General features: G+C 45.0%; 1 pseudogene; it reads right to left on the bottom strand.

Annotated features, from left to right (window-relative positions):
- Nucleotides 1–849: 849 nt before the first annotated feature.
- Nucleotides 850–1,363, bottom strand: LOC101142434 (small ribosomal subunit protein eS19-like; annotated as a pseudogene).
- Nucleotides 1,364–6,921: the final 5,558 nt, after the last annotated feature.

The following is a 6,921-nucleotide window of genomic DNA, read 5'->3' as shown; positions in this document are numbered from 1 at the left end:
TAGCGGGTGCTATAATATCCTCAATCTGTTGTTTTCAAGCTATGAGTTTCAGAATGCTAGGGCTCCTGGGAAAGGCCTTGGGGATACTAAGTGGGGTGGGCGGATGAGGCAAAGCTGAGGGGAAGCGGGACTCAGCACCCCTCTCCCTTTCCCACCTTAACTGGAACAGCACTGCTTTTATTGTTTTAACACATGGAGTTCCAGATGACGTTTATTTTCAGACAAGAATTTAATAGATCTTAACTGAACAACATCAATTAATTACAGAAATACATAGCCAGACAAATGTGCCAGGAGGGGGTTGTTTGAGGATAAATACTTTGCTGGTCATTCACCTCCCAGAGCTGTTAGAGATTACTTCACATTTTCACCTGTGAGATACCAGCTCTGACAAGGGGAAGATTCTCCCGGAGAAGACAGATTTGGAAGGCTGCAGATATGCCTGTGCCTCAGGAAACGATTGAACCTGGCTCACTTTATTCAACACACTGTGCAGTGGCCTTTCAACTCTTAGCCCAGGGGTCTGTCTCAGGCCCAGTCAGGTTCTGTCTTCAACTTGATTCCCTCAGCGAGTTCCAAGGTCTACTTTCCTCTTCTGGTAGCTACCCCCTGAGGCAGATTTGGAGTGGGGCAATTCCTCCCTCCCAAACCCTCCCCCCTTCTCTTTGTTACCCCAGACAAACATTCAAGAGCTTTTCACCCTGGATAATTAGACCAGGGCAACAAAAACAACAAACCTAGAGAAGTTACACAGGTTCTAGATTCTTATAAATATATTTTGAATACTGTGGCTTTTGTCTCCTTCACAAGAGATAATAATGGATAAATTCTGCCCTCCACATTTATTTATTTATTTTTATTTTATTTTATTTATTTTTACGAACGAGGCAATTTATTAACCTAGCATGGTTTGTTCTAATGCTTCTTGTTGTCAGCTGCCACCTCTCTGGTGATTCTGTCCACATCTCTCTGTCCCTGAGGTGTCAGTTTGTGGCCCCCATCTTGGCCCTTTTCCACCATTTTCAGCCCCTCCAGGGCTTGGAGGACCTGGCGGGCCACACTCTTGGAGCCTCGACTGAAGTGGCTGGGCATGATGCCATCTTTGATGTCCCCCATCGATCTTGGTCATGGAGCCAACCCCAGCGCCACCCCAGAGGTACAGGTGCCGTGCTGTGGAAGCAGCTCGTGTGTAGAACCAGTTCTCATCACAGGGAGCAAGCTCTTTATGCTTGGCCACCCATTTAGGGACTTTCAGCTGCCCAGACTTTTTGAGAAAGGCTGCCAGAGCTCTGACGAACTCCTGCTGGTCCACATCTTTTACAGTAACTCCAGGCATCCTGCCGCCTCTGCGCTGCCAGCCAGGGGAAAGGGCCACATTTATTTTTAAATGACCTCACCAATGATCTTTCATTCAGTCCTGACTCTTAGATGTCCCCAAGGAATGATGTGAGCCCGCCCCTTGTCTTAGGAGTTCTCTGATCTTCTGTCCCACATGAAAAGGATCCCCTTTAAGCAGTTTCTCATTGTCATGCTTTTATCCCATTACTTCATACATGACCTTATACTATGTGTTCTGGGTTCTTTTTTTTTTTTTTGAGACGGAGTCTCGCTCTGTCACCCAGGCTGGAGTGCAGTGGCACAATCTTGGCTCACTGCAGGCTCTGCCTCCTGGGTCTACGCCATTCTGCTGCTTCAGCCTCCCGAGTAGCTGGGACTACAGGCGCCCACCACCACACCCAGCTAATTTTTTGTATTTTTAGTAGAGATGGGGTTTCACTGTGTTAGCAAGGATGGTCTCTATCTCCTGACCTCGTGATCCGCCCGCCTCTGCCTCCCAAAGCGCTGGGATTACAGGTGTGAGCCACTGCGCCTGGCTGGGTTCTTAAGGATGTGTAACAAATCACCCAAAATTTGATGGCTTAAAATAATGATTTACTATTTCTCATGGTTTCCACTGGTCAGGAATTTAAGGAGGTCTCCGCTGGGCAGTTCTGGCTCAAGGTCTCTCATATGCTTGCAATAATATGTCAGCTGAGGCTACAATCATCTGAAGGCTTTACTAGGATAGGAGGATCCACTTCCAAGGTGGCTCATACACATGAATGGCAAATTGGTTGCTGGGCATTTCTGGCTCAAGGTCTCTCATACGCTTGCAATAATATGTCAGCTGAGGCTACAATCATCTGAAGGCTTTACTAGGATAGGAGGATCCACTTCCAAGGTGGCTCATACACATGAATGGCAAATTGGTTGCTGGCCATTGTCCAGGGACTCAGTTCCTCTCCATGTGGGCTTCTCCACATTGCAGCTTGAGTGTTCCCATGGCAGCTGGCCTCCCCCAGGGCAAGAAATCCAAGAGACCAAGATGGGTGCTGGAATGACTTTTATAACTTAGCCTTGAACATCATACACTATCAATTCTACCCTCTTTTACTGGCCACAAAGGTCCAGCCCTGATTCAATGTGAAAGGGGATTACAAAAGGAGGCAAGGGTCATTGGAAGTCATCTTGGAGGCTGGCTCACCATACTATAGAAGGGCTACAAGAAGACCAGGCTCAAATAAAAAGAAAAGGCAGCTAGTAGATGCCCTGGAATGCAAACTAGGTATTGAGTGAGTAAGAGAGAGTCTCTGCCCTCTTGAAACTTATAATCTAGTGGGAATGACAAGTTTCATATGAATAATTGCACTTGGAATAAAACCCAATATCCTGAACCTTGCCCCTACCTATTCTTTTCTTCTCCTCATCTCCTTTCTCACTGAGCGCCAACCACACTTCATTCCTTCAACAGGCTGAGCTCTTACCTTCCTTAGGGTCTTTGTACTTGCTATTCCCCAGAATGCCCTCCCCTGATCTCTGCATGGCCAGCGCTTTCTCACCATTCAGGTCTCTGACTTAAATGCTACCTGATATTTTCTTGGGTATTTGTTGTCTGCCTCCCCCTACTACAAAGTAAGCCACATGACAACAGAGACTTGTTAAGTCTCCTTCACTTCTACCTCCCCAGACCTGAAATGGCACTTGTTACATATTAAGTGATGAATATATAGCCTAATGAGCAAAGGAAATACCCACTTTCTGACCAAATTGTATAAAATTTTCCTTCTAGAATATTGTAAACTCAAGCTCTATCCCTATTTCTTGGCCATCTTGCAATCTAGAGGTTGGTGAATTACAGACTTATTCTACGATCTAACCTTGCGGATTCCTTGCCGCTGAGCAAATGGGTACCTCTGCCATGCCTGATTTCTAGATCCAGTTACTTCTTCCCAGGCCGACTATATTATTTGTATTTTTCCACAAGACTGAGTCCTCCATTTCTGATTGCCTTTCCTTGGTTTCCTGTCCCAACTTTCCTCCCTCCTCCAAAGGAAGGGCAGTTCCAGCCTTGTTTTGCTGCACTTGTGTTTTCAGCTTTCTTGGCCTAAAATATTGAAAGCATTGCTCATTAGCAACCCAGATTTCCTGCTTTTCAGGGGAAACGACATGATGAGCAGGGCCGCATGTGTATTTATTTCGAAAATATGTTTTTTAATTTGAAAGCAAATGGACGCTGCAGGTCTGCAGGTCATTTCACCTGCTGTGGCATGTGATTAGTGAGGCCTTTTCTCTCTGGGTGGTGGTGCCAGCTAATGGACTCATGCTCCCTATGTATGTTTATCTTCAGTTAATTAAAATTTTGCCAAATCTTTCTCACAGCCCTTGTGCACAGCAAGGCCAAGCCTTGACTTGTGGCACTGATCCAGGCTGGCAAGGTAGATGGGGGCGGTCATCCTATTAAATATTAATCTAAGAAGGCAATCAAGCCTGTGGGCTTCCACCCCTGAGGTTCTCCCACTGGGAAGTCACAAATCGATGCCAGAGCTCCATGCTTGTGGCAACTCTTCCTGCCCGGCCTGAGTCAGCAAAAGACGCAGTTTTACCGAACAGTTATTTGACAATAAATCTGAGTAGAATTCTGGGGGATCTCTCTTAAATACTGGAATGAATTACACACACATCTACCTGGGAAGGGAATGTTAACTAGCTGGTGAAACTGCACCTTATGAATGATGAATGGGCCACTTTGCCAGGATTTATTTTGAAGTTACGGGTCAGCTGAAGACGCTATAGCAAGTATCCTATACTTCAGACGGCAGTTTTGAAAATCTGCCTATGCCAGGGATGGGGGAGGAGATTAAAGGTTCAGTTGGCTCCCAAAGCCTCCATTGCCCCATTTTCAGAAATGTGGACATTGCCTCCTCACAAGTTCACTTTCCTTCAATCACTTCAGTCACCTTCCTTCTGTCCTAGCTGCCAAATCATTTAGGCAGATTCTTCTGCTGACAAACACGAAAGTTAGAGCACTCTATTGTGGGCTGAATTTTGTTCCCCAAAAAGATACGTTAAAGTCCTAACCCCCAGGACTGTGAATGGGGCTTTAATTGGAAATGGGATCTTTGCAGATGTAATTAATTAAGATGGGTGGGCCCTGATCCAATGATGAGCAATCTTATAAGAAGAGATAACAGACACACGCAGGAAGCCTGCTGTGTCACAAGGGAGGCAGAGATAGGGGTCAGGCATCTACAAGCCAAAGAATGCCAAGGAATGTCAGCAGCCATAAGAAGCTAGGAAGAAGCACATACGGATCTCCTAGAGCCTTCAGAGAGAGCACGGCCCTGCCACCATATTGATTTCAGACTTCCAGCCTCCAGAATTGTGAAAGAGTACATTTCTGTTGTTTTAACGCAGCAAGTTTGTGGTACTTTGCTATGGCAGCTCTAGGAAACTAACACACGCTCTACTCCTAACCCTGATGCTGACTGCCATGGCTGTTTGCCTCCTCTACAGACCTCGTTGATAGGCTCAGTCACCCTGATCTCCTTCCCTTCCTGGGAGGAAATGGGAAACTAGGCTAGGAAGAAAGCCTCATCACATCTCAAGTCTTGCCCATGATTTTTGAAACATCTCTGCCCACATTCTTGCCTAAGGTAGGGGTCAGTGAACATAATAATATCTCTCTTTAATGAGGGAGAATGTCACTCTGCTTCAGGCATCATCACTCTAAATTGAAGTCTCATGGGCTGGCATCACAGATACAGAGAGAATAAGAGCGATACATTTGTGCTGACCCTGACACATGTTCTAGAAATCAAATTTTTATTTTCACATTCCTGGCTAATTCTTTGTCTCTTCCAAAAGTTGAATGTTACAGGCCGGGCTTGGTGGATCACCTGAGGTCAGGAGTTCGAGACCAGCCTGGCCAACATGGCAAAATCCCATCTCTACTAAAAATACAAAAATGGCTCACACCTGTTATCCCAGCACTTTGGGAGGCCGAGGAGGACAGATCACCTGAGGTTGGGAGTTCGAGAGCAGCCTGACCAACATGGAGAAACCTGTCTCTACTAAAAATACAAAATTAGCCAAGCGTGGCAGCACATGCCTGTAATCCCAGCTACTCAGGAGGCTGAAGCAGGAGAATTGCTTGAACTCGGGAGGCAGAAGTTGTGGTGGGCAGAGATCGTGCCATTGCGCTCCAGCCTGGGCAACAAGAACGAAACTCCATCTCAAAAAAAAAAAAAAAAAATTAGCCAGGTGTGGTGGCATGTGCCTGCAGTCCCAGCTACTTGGGAGGCTGAGGCAGAAGAATCACTTGAACCCAGGAGGCGGGGGTTGTAATGAGACAAGATCGTGCCACTGCACTCCGGCCCGGGCAACAGAGTGAGACTCTGTCTCAAAAAGAAAAAAAAAAAGTTGAATGTTACAAAAATCCAGTTAAATGGAGGGTTTGAGCCAGGGAAATCTCTAAGAATAAAGGCTGTACAATATTTTGTTGTCTTGAGATAGCTAAGGAAAGGGACATTGAACTTGAGGTCAGAAAACTTAGGCCTGAATTCCAGCTCTGTTCATCCTCACAACATCCTTGCAGGTTACATATAATTAGCCCTGTGTACACGTGGCCAGATGAGCTGAGGCTGCTCCTTGTCCCACTTCAAAACAGACATACTTACGGGAACTGGGAAGGTGGCTTCTGCTTGGTCTTTGTTTTGCTGAGTGGGACACACAAGCTGAGGGTAGCGATGAACTGCTCTGGACAACAGAATGAGTTTTAAGAAGTTGTAGAGGTAAAAAAGAGAAACAAAATTATTAGCAGGGAAAAAAAATGTGTGAGGCAAGATGAAGAGGAGTGGCTGATGGAGAATTTGGTTTAGTTTCTACTGTGTGGTATACTATATGTATCTTCTTCGCTATGTCTCCAAAAAGATCTAATTAATATGTTATGAATTGGAACTGATTTTGGAGGTGGACATCTGATGAGGAACAGATTGTCCAAGGAGATCCAGCTATCCCAGGGCTACAGAGAAGCTGATGTCCAGAGAAGTTCAGCTAACCATAGGACTATAGAGTGCTGCTTCTTTCCACAGATCTGACTACCACATTACTAGAGGCCTGTTTACTGCATTTCCTTTTAACTAGTACATCATGTCGACCTTTCAGCAGAAAATTACAAAGCATAGTAAAAGACAAAAAACACAGTTCGAAAAGACAGAGCAAGCATCAGAACCAGAGTCAGATATGACAGGAACATTGGAACTATCAGAACAGGAATTTTTAACACTATGATTAATATGCTAAGGGCTTTAATGAAAAAATAGATAACATGCAAGAACAGATGGGTAATGTGAACAGAGAGATGGAAACTCTAAGACAGAATAAGAAGGAATAGCTAGAAATTAAAAAAAAAAGTAACAGCAATGAATACCTTTGATGGGCACACCAGTAGACTGGACACAGCTAAGGAAAAAATTTCTGAGCTTGAGGATATGACAATAGAAACTCCCTAAATGAAAACCAGTCAGAAAAAAAAGATTTTGAAAAACCCAAAAAAGGATATTGGGAACCATGGGACAAATACAAACGGGGTAGCATAGGTAG

The sequence above is a fragment of the Gorilla gorilla genome, chromosome 1, assembly GCF_029281585.2.
Source record: "Gorilla gorilla gorilla isolate KB3781 chromosome 1, NHGRI_mGorGor1-v2.1_pri, whole genome shotgun sequence".
Classification (NCBI taxonomy): domain Eukaryota; kingdom Metazoa; phylum Chordata; class Mammalia; order Primates; family Hominidae; genus Gorilla; species Gorilla gorilla.
This window is presented reverse-complemented; position numbering and strand designations above follow the sequence as displayed.